The sequence below is a fragment of the Rattus norvegicus genome, chromosome 15 (genome assembly GCF_036323735.1).
Source record: "Rattus norvegicus strain BN/NHsdMcwi chromosome 15, GRCr8, whole genome shotgun sequence".
Taxonomy (NCBI): domain Eukaryota; kingdom Metazoa; phylum Chordata; class Mammalia; order Rodentia; family Muridae; genus Rattus; species Rattus norvegicus.
In genome coordinates, this window is record NC_086033.1 from 75,862,250 (window position 1) to 75,884,448 (window position 22,199).

The 22,199-nt window shown below is 37.2% G+C and overlaps 1 protein-coding gene and 1 non-coding gene across 15 annotated transcripts in view; both read right to left on the reverse strand.

The window, feature by feature from the left end:
- Window positions 1-22,199, reverse strand: part of Pcdh9 (protocadherin 9) — an 898,173-nt gene that overhangs the window by 113,778 nt on the left and 762,196 nt on the right. The gene's annotated exons all lie outside the window — the stretch shown is intronic.
- Window positions 9,734-9,895, reverse strand: LOC120097302 (U1 spliceosomal RNA). The gene has a single exon (XR_005494512.1). It is a non-coding gene; the product is annotated as a U1 spliceosomal RNA (small nuclear RNA).

A 22,199-nucleotide genomic window follows, 5' to 3' on the forward strand; every position in this document is an offset into this window, starting at 1 on the left:
AGACCACATGAAGAAAGATGACCAAAGTATGAATGTTTCAGTCATTCTTAAAAGGGGGAACAAAAATATTCATAGGAGAAGATATGGAGACAAAGTTTGGAACAGAAACTGAAGGAATGGCCATTCAGAGCCTGTCCCACCTGGGGATCCAGCCCATATACATACAGACACCAAACCCAGACAATATTGCTGATGCCAAGAAATACATGCTGACAGGAGCCTGATATAGCTGTCTCCTGAGAGGTTCTGCCAGAGCATGACAAATACAGAAGTGAATGCTAACAGCAAACCATTGAACTGAGACAGGGTCCCCATTGGAGGAGTTAGAGAAAGAACTGAAGGAGCTGACGGGCTTTGCAACCCCATAAGAACAACAATACCAACAGACCAGAGCTCCCAGGGACTAAACCACCATCCAAAGAATACACATGGACTGACTCATGACTCCAGCTGCATATGTAGCAGAGGATGGCCTTGTTGGACGCCAATGGGAGAAGAAGCCCTTGGTTCTGCCAAGGTTGGGCTCCCCTCCTCCCCCAGTATAGGAGAATATCAGGGCAGGGAGGCGCGTAGATGTAGGTGGTTGGTGAGGGGCAACGCCCTCACAGAAGAAGGGTGAGGGGGGGATGGGATAGGAGGTTTATGGACGGGAAACTGGGAAAGGGAATAACACTTAAAATGCAAATAAAAATTTTCAAATAAGAAAATGGAAGATCTTTAGAGAGAGTAGAATGTGTATTCCACACAGTAGATATCTAAGTTATATGTGGGGAGTAAATGGAATGACAGAATGAATAATGGCAGTTGTACAATTCAGTGTTTTCAAAGAAAACAATCAGTAAGCAAAAGAATATATTAAAATTATAATTTATAATTTCTTATTGTATTATTTATCTATATGAAGCTGCAACTTAGACTAATTAAGCCTTTAGGACTACAAAATGATCAAGAAGCATGTGGTGGGCTACGGAAAACCTACTGCTGTGTCATTGATTCTCCTTCATGGCATGGTACAGCATAAAAATGGGGAATAAGGGTTAGGGGCTGGGGTCCTTGGTAAAACTAAATTGGTAAAATACTTGTCCTGAAAACCCGACTGCAGATGTGGGGATAAGGGGATCCCCAAAGCTTACTTGCCTGCAAGTGTTCCAGGACAGTAAATCGTACACACCAGGGATTCAGGTGAGTAAACATGTTTCCAAAACTGAGGGACCAGGGGTTGGAACCTACAGGGAGGCCTGATGGCCTGAGTTCAGTCTCCAGAATCAACAATGTGGCAGAATGGAACTGTCAGTTGGTGTTGTCCTCTGACCCACACAATACCCACAGGTGTGGGGGGCACAGAAAAGTGAGAAAAGACAATGGCAGTCTATCCTGCACATGTGGATGAATGCACACACAAGACATACATAAGTACTGGGGGTAAGGGTCATAGACCAATTCAAAATGTCTTTGTTTGATCCATCTACAAACACGGGTCGTATTGGTGTAAGATTTTCTTAGTGAATTTTTGCACTACACTAGACAATTTATTGAAATTTTATGATAAAATTTTACCTTATGATAAATTTACTATTTTGTATAGTATTAATGACATGTATATTATGGAAAGGAGAGATGGCTTGGTAGTTGAGAGCTCTAGTTTTGTTTGTAGTGTACTCGGTTTTAATTGCTAGCACATACGTGTCAAGTTTGTAACTATCTATAACTCCAGTTCCAGAGGAACCAGCACTCGATTCTATCACACATAGTACAAGGAAAATGCACAGCAGCAAAGCAGTCCTATGTATAATCTACGAAATGTAAGCATATACAAAGGAAATAAAATGGGTTGGGGATTTAGCTCAGTGGTAGAGCGCTTGCCTAGGAAGCGCAAGGCCCTGGGTTCAGTCCCCAGCTCCGGAAAAAAAAAAAGAACCAAAAAAAAAAACAAAGGAAATAAAATGTATGTAATTTTTTAAACTAAAACATGTTAAAGTGTCCAATAAAGTGCTCTAAAAGAAACAATGGAAAAGTATTTATAAACAAACAAAAACCAACCCCCTCCCCCCAAAAATTCTTAAAGACACTAGCTTAAGTTCTACCTTAAAAATATAATGAAGAAAAAGGAAATCAGAGGCTTGAGAGATATAATCTCATATTAAACTTCATGTTCTTCTGCCTCTTGAAAAAATACACTGAAAAATATTCAAGTCTAGCTATGTAGTTTATGTAGTACTTTGTGTTCATATCTTTTCTAACAGTTTAAATTTCACTCTGCAATTTGGAACAGATTTGATCAACTTGCTTTCATGTGTCTATGTTTTTCAGCTGCAATGAAAATAAACACACGGGCTTGGTTTTCCACAAAATTGTGAAGATACTTACTTCAATGCAAACGTTATTTACACGTGTCACATGGCCGAAGCTCAGTGAGCAGAGTCCAGTTATCCAAAGCTTTCACTTATGTGTCTTGAACACTTCCTTAGGTTCTCACAAACACCCACCCCTTGGGATGTCCTGAGTTGTGGCTCTGTAAAACTGTTTCCTCTTCAATGAAAGCATATTTGTTATGAGAAAGGACATCAAGGGGTTGGTTTCTTTTATGACTGACACTAACATTGGTCCTGTTTTGAGTTTACAGTCACATAAGCATATTTATTTTCTGTAGTTGAGCTGAATATGATCTACAAAAATACCTAAACTACCTAATGTCCAACAATTAAACAACTTTAAAGGCTTAGTGATTCTACTGTGACAATAAATTCAGCTTAAAATAGAGACTATATGTTATTATTTCTTAGAGAAGCTGTCCATGTGACAAATTGCTGCTGAAATTCTTCTTCTGTAACTTGTCAGCTTTCAAATACAGTGTTTCTATACATATACAATAACTATATGTTTATTTTACCCCCTCCAGAAATAAAAACAAAGGCTTGAATGCTATCATAATAAAGCTGTCATACATAGTCAGATAAAGTCAGGAATCTGCTTTCATTTACAAAAACAGGATAAAAGCAGTAAACATCTAAGAGCATAAAGATCTTAATACATTACAAGATACAGAATCATGGAAAGAAAGAGACACCTATTGTTTTCAGTCCTCGACACAGTGTTTGAAAATAAATACCCTAAGAGTCTACTAACATGTCTGAGGAAGAGAAGGTGGATTGCCTGGAGGCTGTGCTAACTCCTAAGATTAAATATTAGAGTATTTAAAAGTAAATGGGTAAATGTTAGGTGATGAATTAAATGAAACAACTAGCATTCCAAATAAGGCTGAGCTCAAATATTAATCCAAACTCAGTGGCCTTGCAATACTTTTCCACCCCTGTTCTTCTCCCACCTCTTTAATTCCTTTGCTTATGCATTTCCATATTCAAATGGAAATAGCAAAGCTATTCACCAAAAGCCCAGGAGACTGATTGTAAGGGAAACAATGTCTGCCAACTTGCTTTCTCCACATCCATCTGTTGTACAAAACAATAAAGATTCATTGACCAACTACTTGACATTGCCACACATCCAATTCTGTCTATGTTTTGATAAATGACATCTCTTCATGGGCAATCCTCACCACACAGAAATTCCCAATATCAACCAAAAAATAAAAATACCTACTACACTTGGTGAGGTAGCAGATGTTCTGTCCTTTGCTGAATTGCTACAATCATTTCCAGTCACTGTCCTCTGCCTATACTGGTAGCCATATTTCCATCTTGTCTCATTCTTATGAAGGGTGCTAAATGGAAAACATATCTCAAAGGTAGGTAACTAAGGGCTCTAGGGAAAGAAAGCAGAGACATTAAAAATAAAGAGAAATAAAGCATTTTGAAAAAATCAAAGAGAAACAATTGTGCCCCCATGGCCTCTAATTAGGCTCTTAAAGTAAAAGTGAGAAGAAAGTACACAGGGAAAATATAAGTTGATTTTTTTCAAATCATAAAATATTTATTGTCTTTTATGAAAATTAACATTTATAGAATAGACACCCAGTATGCATAATTGTTATGATAGCTGTCAGAAGTTACCATGGACTTCCTTTAGGACATAATTTCAGCAGCATAAGAAGCAACAGATATGACCCCAGAGAGAAGTGCTGCCCTGAAAGTTACTTGCTTTGGTGTCTCTTCAGATACTTGGAAAGGTAGTGCTTTGGGAGCATGTGTGAGTGTGTGTGGCCGGGGGCAGCGGGAGGTTTATGGGGATTATTAATTTACCTTGTCTGGATATGGAAATAAGAATGACTCTGGTACTTTGAAAACACCCCATTCTTTAATGCTAGGAGAAAAACTATAAAATAGTCAATATATGAATTCTGCTAACAGTTCCTGATGTAGACAGGATCTAGTGGGATCACTGCCATGGAAGACAGTTTTGAAAAATTAATATATATATATATATATATATATCTTTAAAATACCAACCAAACAAAAGAAACCTTTTCCCCATACTTAGAAATTCTACTTCCAGTTGTGTCCAGGACCTCAAGAATTCCCTACTTCCTCCAATTCCCCAAATATGTGTTAGGTAAATGTCTAAAAGGACAATAATCATTGCCACAGGGGATAATATAATTTTTAAAAACAAACTTTAAATAGCTTGTCCAATTACACCTATAGAGATATGTAATAGTGAGCTATCAGAAGAACATAAACTGCAGGCAGAGGCAATGAGGATGCCCAATAGCTAAGACAAGCATGACAGAGAAAGCATGCCTTAGAAGAACTGTAGGAGTCACATTTGACATGTTGTTTCTTGCAAAGAAGTTGGCAGCTTGCCTTTTATTTTCTGTAGTCAGTGACCACTGACATGATTTTGTTCTGCTATTAGAGCCAAAGAAAAACACTCAGAATCTGTTAGGATACAAATTTGGATATTTTGTCCTGAGTGATGTAGGGGCATAGATAAATCTGAGTAGTAGATTTGTACCACAAAGATGTGAATTGCATGTTAGAATGTAGAACAAATGTCAGACCTTTTGCTGTATGATTCTGAACAATAAAAGGGGATAACAATGATGAATTTGTTGTTGTTTGTGGTGCTGAGGATATAATGGTGATGGTGTTTATAATAAGAAGGGATTCTGTTCAATGTTGAAAAAAAACCCAAAACATTGTCCCGTCCCAGCAAGCATAAGAGAGAAAATCTTTTTGTACTGAGTAAATCATATTCTTTGTAAATATCTAAGCCTGCCAGGCAAAAAAGTAAAGCAAGAACATAAGCATCAGATATTCTGCTTGGACACCTTCCTTGACCTTGAGGTTCTATATGAGTGAATATCTATATGAGAATGTACCTTGAAATAAATGAAAGTATTCTTAGCTGATAAAAATACTCCTTGCTTCCAATAGTTACAATGTGTATGTAGTCATTCCTGTTATTGTTAACATTGAACAATTTTATGCAGTTTGACTAAAACAACAACAATGATAAACCAAGAAGATAAATGTCATTTGAAATTCAGATTTCCTGATTCATCCAATTTTCTAGTGTAGGTAATGGAGAAAATTTTGATGTAGTCATTCAGAATGGCACTGAATACAACGCAAATCTCTGCTTGCAAGGAGAAGCAGGGGGATGCCTTTATGTAATCTGTGAGAAAGGCAGGCAGTATCTTAGAAAAGGAGTTCTTCTATTTAAGGGAAATGAATAGTTTCACATAATCTTTATTGATGTACCTTGCAACTCTTTCTAAAAAGCAGCCAATGCAGATTCATCTCCTAACAAAAGTAACGTATTCATCATAAACGCAGTCAAAACAAAACAAACTGAACAGTGGATTTTGGCTCACATCAATGATTTTACATATGTCTAATGAAGATTTAAAAATACAAAGTTGCTCTGTTTACCATGTTATACAATTTTCTGGTAGACAAAATAAAGCTTCCTAGTCCACCATGTATTCGGTTTAAATTCCACTTTCATATTAAGAAACCTCAATCTTCTCTGGAATAAAGATCTTAAAGAAAGACAGTACAAATACATACCATGGGCTTTGGCAACGATTATCATAGACAACTTTTTATTTCTATCATTTTTATAAAGTTAACAAAGTTTAACAAAGTATCAGACATATAGCTTACGTTGACTTGATTTCCTCCTGGCTAGTTGCCGATATGAATCACCTTTCCGTAGCTTAAGTAAAGGAACCTTACCCCCAAAACATAGCCAAAGGACTAGGTTTTTATTTTCACTTTTCAACTGGATGAGATTCTTATATCTATCCTTCTAAATTGGGAAGCACGTCTTTAATCACTGTAGGCGTTAAGATATTTGTTTTAAAATGAAAATAAAGAAGCTAAAAGAAAACAAAACAAATAAACAATTGACTCTCCTCCATATACATGTATGTATGTATGTATGTATGTATTTCCTAGATCTGGGATTTTAAGACCTCAAAGATGGGTCAGACTAGAGTCTAATGATATAGCCAATTTTACTTACATTTCAGTGTCTGCTTATACATGGATGAAATATAGAAAGCAATGATCAAAGTCTGGTTGCTTGAGTTCAGGAAAACAAGTAAACAAACACATTAAACACACACTAAGTATTAATAGAGCTCTTTCCCAGAACTTTTTCAGGACAGAGCAATTTTAGCAGTTTCCTGGTATGTACTATGTATTAGATCTGAGAATTCGTGAGAGCAAGGCAGAAGGTCAGATCCAGATCCAAGGCACACTAAGGACAGAACTCAGTGTATCTTTTCACCAGATTTGGTTTTGTGGCAATGTTCTCACATCTAAAACAAATAAAAATATCTTATAAATTGAATATAAATGTTTGCTGCAGAAGGTACAAGAATATGACCAAGAACTACCCAGGGATCAAAAAATGTACCTAAGGTAAAAGGTCTTTTGAAGCCTCTCAGTTCTCCAAGGCATTGTTCACTACACACCATTATTTTGATCGGGTTCTGACAATAAATATGTCTTTTCTTTATCCTACAGAAATCTTGTAGTGTTTCAACAGTACAAATCTTATAGTGTTTCAACAGTATAAAGTGTACCTTATGAACAGAAGAATCAACTACATTGTGAAAGGTTCAGATCTTAATGATCATAATATGTATATCATATGCCCCATTAGTTAGGTGCTGAATGCCCATTGGAAACAGAGAGCCTCAAATCCATAGGGAATGGACTTACCCAATTACAGTGTCTAAAGACTTCCAGTTGGCATTTTCTGCCCCATGTTATCTACATGGCACAGCTCAAACATTTGAAGAACTGGGCTTTATCTGAATTTGTTTTTATTAGGATTATTAGTTTTTATAATAAATTTAATGAGTATCAATTTTGGCGAAGGGTTTGCAGACCAACCAACCAAACAAACAAACAAACAAACAAACAAAAAAGAAACACTTGGCCTAAATAAGTTTGGTGATTGAGGTAACTATTAAAGACACACTGGTAACTACTGACTTAGCTCACTAAAAATTATAATCAATATCCAACCACATAAAGAGCAAAGGATGAAAACAGACGCTCATAAAACCATGATAGTTAGAATATTGTACTACGATTAATTATAGTTTTATGTATATAGTACTATACAATAATAAATTGCATGTGTATGCCTGATATAGCTATTTGAAGTGACATGATTGAAGAAATTGGTAGGATGCTTTCTTAGTTAGGGTTTTATTGCTGTGAACAGATGCCATGACCAATGTAAGTTTGTTTAATTGGGGCTGGCTTACAGATTCAGAAATTCAGTCCACTATCCTCAAGGGAGCTTGGTAGCATCCGAGCAGGCATGGTGCAGGAAGAGCTGAGTTCTACATCTTCACCCAAAGGAAGTCAGGAACAGACTGAGCATTCTCAGACAGCTAGGAGGAGGGTCTCCAAGCCCACCCCCACAGTGACGCACTTCCTCCAACAAGGCCACACTTTCTAATAGTGCTACTCCCTGGGCCAATCATATGCAAACCATCACAGACGCTAAAAGCTAACAAAAGAATATGAAGCATTTTCTAATTTGTAGTCATAAAAGAAAGTAATCAGATGGTTCCCAAAATAGTTGAGTCTGTTCAGTGTGTAATTAGTGGCACTGTTACTCTTCCATTCCACTGAGCTGATCTTATAAATGAGAAACTAAAAGCATATACTGTTAAAAAAAAACATAATCAAGACTAGGGAAACAGGATTTAAAAAGAAAGAGAAAATTTCACCCTTAAGTCATAACTACTCCCTTATATGAAAAAAAGTAGAAACTATGCTATATGAGTGTAAAGCTGACCGACACTGAATCTTTGTTAAATATAATTTTCTTTCATATAATTTTTAAAAGGAAAACTTATGTTAGGGAATGTTAGAACTTCACATGCATATTGTGTATCGTTCAAAGAAACTAAAAGTAAATAAATCCAGTTATCTAAAGTTAATTGGAAACTCAAAATATCTACTTAATATAATTTAGCAAAATTCAGATGGCCTGGCATTCCATAAAGGTTAAATTTATGGTAATTAATTTATGGAATTTTCATATTTAACAAAGTTTACCATGTGTAAATAAGCACAATACTGTTTCTATGAATCATCAGTCTCCTGGATATTTTTATGCCATCTTGGCACAAGCTACAGCCCTCTAAAAAGAGGGCACCACTATTGGTGTAAAATTATAAGAAATGCTGTCGGGGTTGGGGATTTAGCTCAGTGGTAGAGCGCTTGCCTAGGAAGCGCAAGGCCCTGGGTTCGGTCCCCAGCTCCGAAAAAAAGAACCAAAAAAAAAAAAAAAAGAAAGAAAGAAATGCTGTCTTTTATCCCGCTGTAGGTCCGGCACCATAGTGCCCTAAGATATCTGGTAGACATCTTCATCTCAGTCAGCAAAGTGCCTCACTTGCTCTGCTCTATCCCACAAAACACTGCCGATGGCTACTCTCTAGGCAACAATCTCTCTAACCATCTAGTTCCCGAGGCAGGTTGCCACCATGCCAGACATACACATCCCAATTCTGTGGCGACCTAGTGTCTGCACAACATACTCTCTTGAATTCAATTAAATCGCCACATGAAAGAACACACAACACAATAACCTCTAGTCCAATTGATAATATATAATTGCCCACCTAGACACACAAAGCCCTGTTCACATCCATCCCTTAAGAATATTCATAACAACCTGTAAATGTGCAGAGAGGAATCTTAACATCCACCTCCATGTTCTCTCGACTGTTCCTCCCTCTCTGCTTGCTCCAGTTTCCTCATCCTCTCTAAAACTTTTCTCCCGCCCATCCTTCCTTCTCGTCCAATGACAGGCCTCGTTCTATCTTGTACCTGTCTTCACCTGCATAATGACATCATCCTACATGCCACAATTGAAAAGATCTTTTATAATATCCAGATAGGAGAGCATTTTCTTAAATAATAATTGATGGGGATGAGTCAAGTCTATTGTGGGTGTTGGTATCCTAGGCTGGTAGTTCTAGGTTTTAAAAGAAAGAAGGTTGAGCCATGATGAAAAAGCAAGTAAGTAGCACCTCTCCATGGCTTATAAATCAATTCCTGTCTTCAGGTTCTTGCTTTTTTTCCATTCCTGTCATGAGTCCATCATTTCAGTCATGGACTGCAATATGAAAATATGAACCAAATAAACAATTTCCTATACATGTTTTTTACGGTCATAAGTTTTATCGCAGTAATAGTATCTAAATACAACAATCAATAAAATATATGATAAAAAGTAGATATTCTCTCTAAATATAAATGTAAATTATCCATCTAAAGTAAGCCTTTTTTCACTCATTTCTTAGAGGAGAGTGTGATCACAGTCTTCCCCTACCACAAATTTTGCTGTCAAGTTTCCCACGTTTGCAGAAATTAAAGAGTGATCACATCTAGAGTGCAATGGATAACCATTGCCTGGGAAAACTAACTTTGTGATCATAGTATTTCCCCGGCCAGGTAGGTAACTAAAATAATTCTTAGGTACCCCTTATTAGTAAAGCTTTACATTATAGTAACACAGATCTGTGACACAGTCTGATTTTTCTGGATTAAATGGCAAGATGAATACTATGTGCCATAATTTTATTGCATAGTAACACAGGAAAACAAATGAGACATTACTATTAGCTACACCTTTGTCATAAGAAAATTTAACACTTGCCTTTAGAAATGACCAAAATAGGGGGTTGGGGATTTAGCTCAGTGGTAGAGCGCTTGCCTAGGAAGCGCAAGGCCCTGGGTTCGGTTCCCAGCTCCCCAGCTCCGGAAAAAAAAAAAGAAATGACCAAAATGTTTTCTATAGAAATAAAACACTAAAAATATACTGAAAATCTTTCAAGATGCCAATTCTAAAACTATATAAAGATAAAGTGATTTGGTTATAATAATTTAAAGTCATGAACCGATGGGAAATAATTGCTTAATATAGCTGATAAACACTTTTGATTACATACTTAAATGCTAATTATATGATTCTCTATTACCTACAAGGCTTCTCAACTGCATATTCATGATATAATGAGTAGAAACATCTCTGTTTGCTTGTCTTATTGAAATGATGTATTTCCCCATTTCATTTTATTACTTGCATTTATCCCTCCCTGTTTATTTAATTCAAATTCCTTACAGGGGACTGAGAACTCACTGGTTCACTTAGACATAGGCCTCTTCTATTCCACATCAGAGAGTTTGCTGGTTATAGCTTTATAAGGCAAGCCAGGACCCAGAAATAAAGCCTGTCCCGCTAGCAAACTCATATCTGAATTCCATCCTCACTAACAAATTTTTTACAGAGAAGAGTTCTAAGATTCCTTTCCTTTTTTATTACATTAACCTATTTTTAATTTTTCATAAGGTGTGACATTAAATAATAAATGATAATAAAATTATTCACATGCTGCTTCCACAGGACAGGGCAGCAGTCAAATTATAGCATTGAATCACATCTTAGTTACATTGACCTTGCCCTTTGTAAAATTTCTCTGAATGTCTCATATTGATAAAAGTGAAAAATAAATAGTCTCAATCAGAAGGGGGAAGAAAATAATCTCTGGAGGTAGACGGAGAAAGAAATCTGGTAGGGAGAGAGGAGGGGTAAGGAAAATGGGGACTGGTTTAGATACTGGAAGAGATTGGGGAGAAGTACAGAAGGTCAGGAATTTGAAAGATGGTGTTTAGTAGTGGAGAGAGGGGGAACTGAAGGTAGTCACTAGAAAGTCCCAGATACCAGGAATCCAAGAGTTTCCCAGGACCCAATAGAGAGAACATTAGTCGAAATATCCAACACAGGGGAGATAGAACCTGTAGAGACCATGTCCAGTGGATTCTCATGGTCCCCTATGGAGGGATGGGGCCACCCACCCACCTCAAAAATAATAATCCAGAATTTCTCCTGTCAAAAGGAAATTCAGGGAAAAGCCCCACCTAGGGATCCCTCACACTTGCAGAGACCAAACCCAGACACTATTGCTGATCCAAGAAGAGCTTGCTGAGAGGACCCTGGTATAGCGGTCTCCAGAGTGGTTCTGCCAGGGCCTGACCAATACAGATGTGGATGCCTGCAGTCAACCATTAAACTGAGCACACAGGGACACCAATAGAGAAGATAGGGCAAGGACTGAAGGAGCTGAAGGGATTTGCAACCCCATAGGAAGAACAACAACATCAACCAACCATACCCCACAGTGCTCCCAGGGTACACATGGGGGAATGCATGACTTCAGCAAAGAATTGTGTTATCTGGCATCAATGGGATGGGAGCTCCTTGGTCCTGTGGAGTCTGGTTAACCTAGGGTGGGGGAATGCTAGGGCACTGAGGCAGGAGTAGGTGGGCAGTTGGGGAAGTACCTTCATAGAGGCAGGGGGAGGGGTGGGATAGGGAGTTTGTGGAGGTGAAACTGGGAAGGAGGATAACATTTGAAATGTAAATAAATAAAATAACCAATAAAAATAAAAATATACTTCCTCAAAAACTGATCATTCTTATAAATAATATATGCCAGATTTAAATTGCAAATTTTGAGGTACTAAAACATTATTTAACAAATTTGTAATGTAAAGTATTCGTATATTGGCTTTCTTTAATTTTTAAAAACACCTTTTTTTAAAGAAACTTATGTGCTGTTATGAGTAATGGTCTTTGGAAAACTGTTGAGAAAAAATTTAAAGCAAGTTTCTGTATTAAGTCATAAAGATGATTCCTAAGTACTTAATTTAGCACTATAGACCTAATGTAAGAGATATGGAATGTGTAATTCAGTGAATGAATGTGAAACCATGAAGCAAATTTCTCTCAAGTAAAGATACTATTCAAAATACTAACAAAAGTGTAATTAATATGTGTCTCTGTAGATCTTGATAAAGAGATTGTTTAAAAATGTATAATAAATAAATTTGAGGATACTATAAAATGTATAATAATATATAATCATAATATCATATGAAATAATATAATATAATGTTTCTCATTCATAGCAGCCTTTTCAACTTTCTCACAAAAGCCACTTTCAGTATGTCATCATTTTATTATTAGTCTCAGACGTAATGGGATGCAATCTATCAGTCAAGGCAAGTTACCTCATCTGCAAGGCAGTAAAAACCAATACGCTCTTCAATATCCCACTTCTACTACGATTGACGACCACGCATGTATATGATGCATATGCACATGCATATTTAAATATGTTCATATATCTAAATATATAAGCATGTATTACTGTATGCATATATGTATGTATTTCTATAGGTATATATGCACTGTATGTATAGATTGCTCTTTATATATAGTACATATGTTAATGAACTACTTTAATATTTGACTGAATAGGGAGACTCTGGGACAAATGAGTTTGGATCATTACAGTAATTCCTACTTATTTTTCATTAATTCCATTCTTAAATTTATATCTTGCTTTATCAATCATTTAAATGAAAGATTTGAGCATATATTCAAATCAAACATGAAAAGACTTCTTAATCTTTTAAAACTGAGATACTGGGACATTTAAAAAGTTAGCCAGGCAGGACTCCCAGAGTACTAATAATGACAGCAACCCACCCATAAAATCTTGGATCCAAAAGTGTGTCCTATTTACAAGATGTGCCAGGACGAAGATGAACAAAAGAGAATGACCTAGGAATGGCTGGGTCAAATTGAGACCCATCTTATGGGCAAGAACCAAATCTGATAATATTAATGGTATGTTATGCTTGCAGACAGGAGCTTAGCTTAGCACAACCATCCTCTGAGAACTCTACCCAGCAGCCTATGGAAATATGAAGAGACTCATAGCCAAACATTAGATGGAGCTCATGAGTCTTCTGGAAGAGTTGGGAAATTTAAGGATCTAAGAAGATAGGAACTCCACAGGAAGACCAACAGAGGCAACTAGCCTGAGGGCACCCAGAGACTGATTCTCCAACCAAAAAGTAAGCTTTGGCTGGATCTAAGCTCCCTGCACACATGTAGTAGATGTGCAGCTTGGTCTTAAGGGATCCTTAACAACTGGAGCAGGAGCTGTTCCTGAATGTGCTGCCTGTCTGTGTATCCCATTCCTCTATCTGGTCTGCCTCCTATGAGAGAGATGTCCTCTGTGACTTGATGTGGGGAGCGTGTGTGTGTGCGTGTGTGTGTGTGTGTGTGTGTGTGTGTGTGTGTGTGTGTGTGTGTGTGTGTGTGGTATTCCAGAGGGCTGGGATCTTTCTCAGAGGAGTAAGGAAATGTATAATTGTGGGAGGAGCTGTGAACTGGAGGGACTAGAAAGAGAGGGCGCCTGATATTGGAGTGTAAAATGAATAAATAAAAAAAATTACTGAACAAAAAAGGTTTCACTTGCTCAGACTAATAAAAATCTATAAATATCCAAATGACTAAACATTTAATGCATTACTGACCACATGGTCAGGGTTTACAAAGTATCTTAGTTTGAAACAGTGAGTTTCAGAGAGGAAAAAGACTATTTGTTTCATTTTAACATTATTTTAATAGTTCTAGCAAAAGCAACTTGAAATAAGAGAATATCTGTTTCCTGTTTGCATTTGGCAGAAGTCTTTCTTTCATGATGGAAACCGACTATGCTCATGGTGACTGGACTGTCAGTGCAAGACTCTCTTTGACTATAGGTATGTACAGTACCTTAAATAGGGCGAGCATGCTGCTGCAGAGGTGGCTTGACAGTTAAGAGCGATCTTTGCTCTCAAAAAGACTCAGTTTTGGTTCCTGGCATTAGCATGTAGCGGCTAACAGCCCTCTGCAGTTGGTGTTGTCTGGAAGCTGATGCACTCTTTTGATGCAGGCATCAGATACGCAAGTAGTGCCCACACATGCAAATACTCATTCTCACAAAACGCTTTAAAAACCTTAAGCAAAAATGATGGAAAAGCTTAACAAAGCTAGCAACATTAATAAATTTGTGCACAACAGAATGCACAGGCAAAGCAATTCGGTAATATTCTCCTACAAGCTGCAGCAATATAAATATAAGAAAGGAAAAATTGGGCAAATGATATCAAGGTGAATAATAAAAACTTCTATCATAACCGAATTCCCCTTTTATCTGTCATTTCCTGTCTGTGTGACTGGATTTTCTTCTGTGTGTGCACATGGGTGTAGGTCAGCCTCCTTAATAATTTACTTTATAGACAGTGTCCTTCTGTGAACCTGGAGGTGGATGCTTTAGCCAGAATGACTGACCAACAGACCGGTTGATCTGCCTCTTAACTCAGCAATGATAGTCTAAAGGTTGCCTGCCACTGTGCCCACATTTAATGTAGGTGTTACTCTTCAAACTCAAATCCCCATGCAAAGTCATTTGCATAGTAAAATCACTTCCCTTTTTCATGAGATTTGATTTTTAATTTTTTTAACCCACAGAGTTAAAAAATCTATATACAAGGCCATTGTTTTTGTGATGCGATTTTTTTTGCCAAAATAAATGTTAGAAAATGAATCCTGAAAATACAAAAAGCTGAATTTGAAAAGTCTACACTGATGAGATCTGTTAGAGGCATCAGAGCCAGGTCTAAAAATATCTTCAAGGTAACCCTGAGATTAAGGGAAGGACATCACTCATAATGTCATAAGAAAGAAGGGCACAGAGCAATGGCCTGTAGCTAAAGAAAGAGGAATAAAAACCTGGTTATTTTAAAAGTTCCTTATACTGAGGTCAACTAGTTGGAATCAGTAGTACCAGCACAAGCTTTTATGGTCAAGTACAATTTTTAAAGTAGGTGGCTTTGGAAAAGTAAGATCTAAGTCATCCTTAGCTCTGCAGAGCCCATTAAAATTTCTTATCACCTTGTACAAAGCTCAAGTTGAAGTGGATCAAGGACCTCCACATAAAACCAGATACACTGAAACTAATAAAAGAGAAAGGGGGAAGAATCTCAGACAGATGGGCACAAGGGAAAATGTCCTGAACATAACAGCAATGGCTTATGCTCTAAGATCAACACTAGGCAAATGGGACCTCATAAAATTGCAAAGCTTCTGTAAGGCAAAGGACACCATCATTAGGACAAAATGACAACCAACAGATTGGGAAAAGATCTTTACCAGTCCTACATCTGAGAGAGGGCTACTATCTAATATATACAAAGAACTCAAGAACTTAGACTCCAGAGAATCAAACAATCCTATTAAAAATGATGGTGTCTAAGCAAACCTGACCATGTTGCATTTTAAGTGTTTGTATCTGATTGCATGCTAGGCATACTTCAAATGAGTTTGTCTAATAAAGTGTCTTGGTTTAGCTCTTAAAAAAATGGGGGGGCTGGGGATTTAGCTCAGTGGTAGAGCGCTTACCTAGGAAGCGCAAGGCCCTGGGTTCGGTCCCCAGCTCTGAAAAAAAAAGAACCAAAAAAAAATGGGATACAGAGTTAAACAAAGAATTCTCAGCTGAGTAATATTGAATAACCAAGAAGCACCTAAAGAAATGTTCAACATCCTCAGTCATTAGGGAAATGCAAATCAAAACAACCCTGAGATTCCACCGGTCAGAATGGCTAAGATCAAAAACTCAGGTGACAGCAGATGCTGTCAAGAATGTGGAGAAAGAAGAACACTCCTCTGTTTTTGGTGGGATTGCAAACTGGTACAAAATCTCTGGAAATCAGTCTGAAAGTTCCTCAGAAAATTTGACATAGTACTACCTGAGGACCCAGCTATACTGTTCCTGGTCATACACCTAAAATATGCTCCAACATATTATGAGGACATATGATCCACTATGTTCACAGCAGTTTTATTTATAATAGTCAGAAGCTGGAAAGAACCCTGATGTCCTTCAACACAGGAATGAATACAGAAAATGTGGTTCATTATACAATGGAGTACTACTCAGCAATTAAAAACAATGACTTCATGAAATTCTTAGGCAAATGGATGGAACTAGAAAATATCCCGAGTGAGGTAATCCAGTCACAAAAGAACACATAGTATGATAAGTGGCTCAGAATATACGAGAGATACAATTCACAGACCATATGAAGCTCAAGAAGAAGGAAAAGCAAAATGTGGACATGTCAATACTTCTTAGAAGGGGGAATAAAATATTCATGGGAGGAAATACAGGGACAATGAGTGGAGCAGAGACTGGAGGAAAGGCTATCCAGAGATAGCCTCACCTTGGGATCCATTCCATATGCAGCCACCCAACCCAATCACTAATTTTGATGCTAAGAAGTGCTCACTGATAGGAGCCTGATATGAATGTCTCCTGAGAGCCTCTACCAGAGCCTTAAGGATACAAATGAGGATGCTTGCAGTTAACTATCAGACTGACCAGTGTGACCACGGTGGAAGAGTTAGAGAAAGGACTGAAGGAGCTAACGGGATTAGCAACCCCATAGGAAGACCTGAGGGACTTAACCACCATCCAAAGGGTACACACGGACAGACCCCTGGCTCCAGCCGCATATGTAGCAGAGGGCATCAATGGGTGGAGAGGCCCTTGGTCTTGTGAAGGCTTGATGCCCCAGTGTGGGGTTGCTAGGGCTGGGAGGCGAGGTGGGAGGGAGTAGCTGGGTGGGTTGGGGAGCACCCTCATAGAAGCAGAGGTAGGCAGGGATATGATCGGAGGTTTTCGGGGTGAAAACCGAAAAGAGGATAACATTTGAAATGTAAATTAAAAATACAATAAAAGGGGGTTGGGGATTTAGCTCAGTGGTAGAGCGCTTGCCTAGGAAGCGCAAGGCCCTGGATTCGGTCCCCAGCTCCGAAAAACAGAACCAAAAAAAAAAAAAATACAATAAAAGAAAAGAAAAAAATGAAAATGTTGGCAAATGTGTACATCATTCATTCAGCATTTTGAGGTAATCTAAAGATATTTGAACTAGTGTAGTTTGCAGGCCATAAGTCTATCTTAAATAGTCCGTGTCTTCTTGTGGATAGATTGTCTTTCTCAAATACATACTCATTCATCATTTACTAAATTATTTTAGACAAAGTTTTTTTTCTTTTGGGGTTTTTTCAATTTAAATAATACATTATTAATTAACCTAGATTATGTCACTTTTCTCCTGGCTTTCCTTCCCTTAACTCTCTCCACTGAACCTCCCTCCAATCCCTTCTTTGCTATGCCCCACCCACGTAGACAGTCTCCTCTGTTTATCACTGCTTCATACATGTAAATTGGGTAGGAGTAGTTATAAACTATGATCAGAATAGACGAAAAATGAGGGGAAGTAGCTCTCCCATTTTTCTCACAGCTGCAAATGTTGGCTGTGGGTGGTGTGCGAGGGATAATGGGAAATGAATTTTTAAAGCATTTATTTCTTAATCCTTTCAGAGAGGCAATATCATAGCATGTTCACTTTTTGTTTGTTTGTTTCTTTGCTTGTTTTCACCCAGTTAATATGTACTGAGAGAGTGCCAGTTGTTAGCAAGGAGGGATACTGCTAGGGTGACAAATCTCAGACCATCGGGAAGCCCCAATAACCTTTGTATTTATTTTTATCGTTAACATGTAGCAGAGCCATGGGTGGTTGCAAAGTGAATTGAATTGAAAGGAGGCATACACCCACCTTGGTCTGCAATGCACACAGCTTTACTGCCAAGCAGACCAGCTCGCAGCAGCCACAACTCAAGTCTGTTGCTAGAAGGATAGAAAAGAACTTCTTCTACATTTAAAGGAATATGGGAACTGTAAATGTTCAAGTCACAAGGACATGACTTTCCTCATTAATTCATTTACAAATAAATGTGTCCAATTGCAGTTTAGTGAGGAGGTATCATATACAGACCTGTCCATTTGTTTAAAAAGTTATGGTTCTCTCTTTTCTCTAATAATGACACACATGAGTACTATATTTACAGCATCTGTATTCACCAACCCCACCCAATATTGTTTCCCTACACTCTATTTTAGTTAAGCTGAATTTTGTGTACATTTTGGAAATGGCATGATCTCAAGAAATTTGATAACAGTCATATATGCAGGCTTTGGTGAATTTTCACTGCCTGGCAATTTGTTGTGTGCAAGACCTTACAAAATTCTCTAGTATATTCCATTCAAAGTATAATTTGAATATTTGCTTGATTCATTATATGAAAATTATAGTGAATTTAGATCCTCATCGCTGAGAAATAATTCTACATTGTTTTCTCTATAGTTTCTTCTTTAATTAACACAATAACTACTTGAAATAAGTATTAATATTATCTCAGTTTTAAGCTGGAGGATACTGACCCAAAAACAGATTCAACGAATGTATTGAAATGCAAAGCCACCTAGTGACACAATTTAGACTAAAGCCTTTTTGGCACTGTGCACCACTGGCTATTCAAAATTGAAATGTATGCTGATCTGTCTATAAAGCCACAGAGGAAACATTTAGTAACTTAATTCAAGGCTGCTGTTACATTTCTGTAAGCAAATAGCAGTTTTGTACTGTATGTTGCATAGGACCACTGCCCACTTGGTTAACAATATATCTATTTAAAGACAATCTTTATCAAAATCAAAGTAAATCTGAAGGCCTATTTTCCAAAGCTTCATATTGTAAAACCAGGACACCTGCAGACACATTTAATGATTACTACAACATGATTGGCAAAATGGGAAGAGGATTTAAACACAAAGCTTTGCAGCAACATAGATGATTATGTTTTAATGACTTGGGTTTCCTGGGGTTTCTATTTTATCATTGCTGCTGACATATTTTCATAGACAACTGGAAGAAGGCAAATAGAAGGGACGGTCTATACCTTCAGTCATCAGACTTCAAACAAGGCTTGGATTTACTACTCCCAGAATAATTATAGTTAGCCTAGAATTTATGAATAGTTTCTAGGAAGATGTTTTAAATGATAAGAGTCTTTATTATTTGTGGCTTTGGAGATTTTCTTTTTATTCCATAAATTTTTCTTCTGCTCAGTGTTCCCTTTACATTCAACCCCAAGTGGGTTTATTAAGACATGTACTTTCTGGTTATTTGTTATAAGATTGTAGTAAAATACATAGTATTAATTATCAAAAATTTCCATTTGAATGAATCCAGCTACACGAAATCTTTGAATAGTCTGGCTTACGTAGTTTTCATGGAGCAAACATTGCTTAGTGCTCCTGATAATTCAAAGTGTTTCCAGTCTGGTTGCTTTAAACCACTTCTAGGATTTAGTCACATCTGTGAGACTGGAGGTAGCTAGTATAACAGGATGCTTCCAAATAATGGCTCTCACCCTACTCTGTGATACATGTGATTACAGCCCTGGCATTTTAATCATTGCCACAGACTTACTAATCATTTTGCTGTTTTTGCATTTTGATCCATTTGTTTAATCTGTTTCTGTGTCAGGATTTTACTGCTTAAAATTGAGATAACCCTAACAAGTAAACCCAATTTTATCATTTGTCGAAAATTACATGCATATATGTAGTAGCAAAAAAAAAATAAGATTTTATAGGAATTGAGTAAGAACAGTGAGAGGAAGCATAAATTTTCCAATCAGTCTTTGAAAACTCAAGAAGAAAGAAAAGAGACCAGTTTGAACAAAAGAATTACTGAGTATTCAGAGTTAGTATAATACACAAATTCCCAGACTGTTTCTTCCTTATCTCAGAATTCTCTTGCTGTTAGACTTCATCACTCAGGAACATAGGCTTGGAGAAGAAAGTAATGGCCAGAAAGTGGATTATGAGGGTGGTTAGAAAATTAAAATTCAAAACACAGCACACCACAATAAAAATGTTTACAGAGACTAAGAAATGGTGAATACAATTTAAACTAAGTGGTTGCTTTCAAACTGGTACCTTACTGTTCTGTAAGAGGTACCATGGTTCCAAGTATGATGTAATTACCTTGAGGACTTAGACTGGCACACCAGGAAAACATGACCCAAAGTCCCCAGGAAGGGAATTAGTTGACTGCAAGGAAGTACATTCCAAATTTCTAAATCCTATGCAATGCAAAAAATATAAACCACAATCTTGGGTCCAGAAGAATGTTAAAATACCATTTTGTTATTAATCTGCGAAATAAAAGGGATGTTTAAGCAGGTAATTGTCTTGAAATGGTAGAGAGAACAACCTATATTTTAATCAGCATAATTGTTAAATGTCAATTAGAATTTTCATCAGCTAAATTATGTCAGGCTTTCTTGTAATAGAAGCTTGCCAAATGTTAATTAAAGGAATACATGTTAATAATTGGTTTAATTTTGTGCCTTTGCTGTTTTTTTCAAGTTTTATGTTTACAATTTCAAATTAATGTCTTTTATATTTTTCATCATTTTACAATCCAAGTAACCTCAAAATTCACAAAGTATGTACTAAGGATTCTATCTTCATTAAAACTTAATTGACAAGTGGCGAACGTTTGTTATTGTTCAAGATCTTGATATATTTTATAAATTAATCGAGAAAATTTAGAACAGTGCCTTCATGCATATTAAACAAAGCTATGTGTGGCGAAATGAATGTTTTTCAAACATCCAGGTGAATATTCACAGTAAGGTCCGCTCATCAGTAGGTGTGTATCAGTTAATAAGTTTTGTTATATGCTCCATAATCATTTTCTTATTGAGTGATATGAGCCGTATCACCCTACGCACTTTAATAGCAAAGCATGGAGGACTCAGCTTAACGATGTCTGCTACTCAGGACCATCCCACTTCAACTCATTTTGACTACATTGTGTTGTTCGTGCATGTTCTCACCTATAAGATTAAACTCAGTGCTAATCAAATAATATAATATTAAATCCAGTGCTAATCAAATAAACATTTCCCTAATGAAAAGTTAATAAAGAGTGGTAATTAGACTTTCACATTTCGATCTCAATTTCAATATACTTAAGTGTCTTTTGTTTGGGTAATCTCAGATAAAACGAGTGAAGCAGACACATATAACAACCCCAGGATGTAGTAATTACTTCCTAAAAACTACATATTAAAGGTAGGAAGGATGATGGATTTTGATAGGTGTTTCATTTATTTACACTGACTGTTATACATATTTATCACATGAGGAGATAATGGGTAGGTAACATGGATGTATAAAGGGATTACATACAAAATTTTGAACAATAAAAATTGGATTACACTCTATATGTAAATCAATATGATCATAGGTCATGCATACAATTAAACATTATATTCACTGAATTTTTCTGAATCATTTAGGAACCATCTGAGGCATTCCAATAGCCACAATCATTTATACTTTAATTAAAAAAATGTGTGTAATGTTTTTTTTTATTTTATTATTAACTTGAGTATTTCTTATATACATTTCGAGTGTTATTCCCTTTCCCAGTTTCCGGGCAAACATCCCCCTCCCCCCTCCCCTTCTTATCTGTGTTCCCCTCCCCACCCTCCCCCCATTGTCCCCCTCCCCCCAACAGTCTAGTTCACTGGGGGTTCAGTCTTAGCAGGACCCAGAGCTACCCCTTCCATTGGTGCTCTTACTAGGATATTCATTGCTACCTATGAGGTCAGAGTCGAGGATCAGTCCATGTATAGTCTTTAGGTAGTGGCTTAGTCCCTGGAAGCTCTGGTTGCTTGGCATTGTTGTACATATGGGGTCTCGAGCCCCTCCAAGCTCTTCCAGTTCTTTCTCTGATTCCTTCAACGGGGGTCCTATTCTCAGTTCAGTGGTTTGCTGCTGGCATTCGCCTCTGTATTTGCTGTATTCTGGCTGTGTCTCTCAGGAGCGATCTACATCCGGCTCCTGTCGGTCTGCACTTCTTTGCTTCATCCATCTTGTCTAATTGGATGGCTGTATATGCATGGGCCACATGTGGGGCAGACTCTGAATGGGTGTTCCTTCAGTC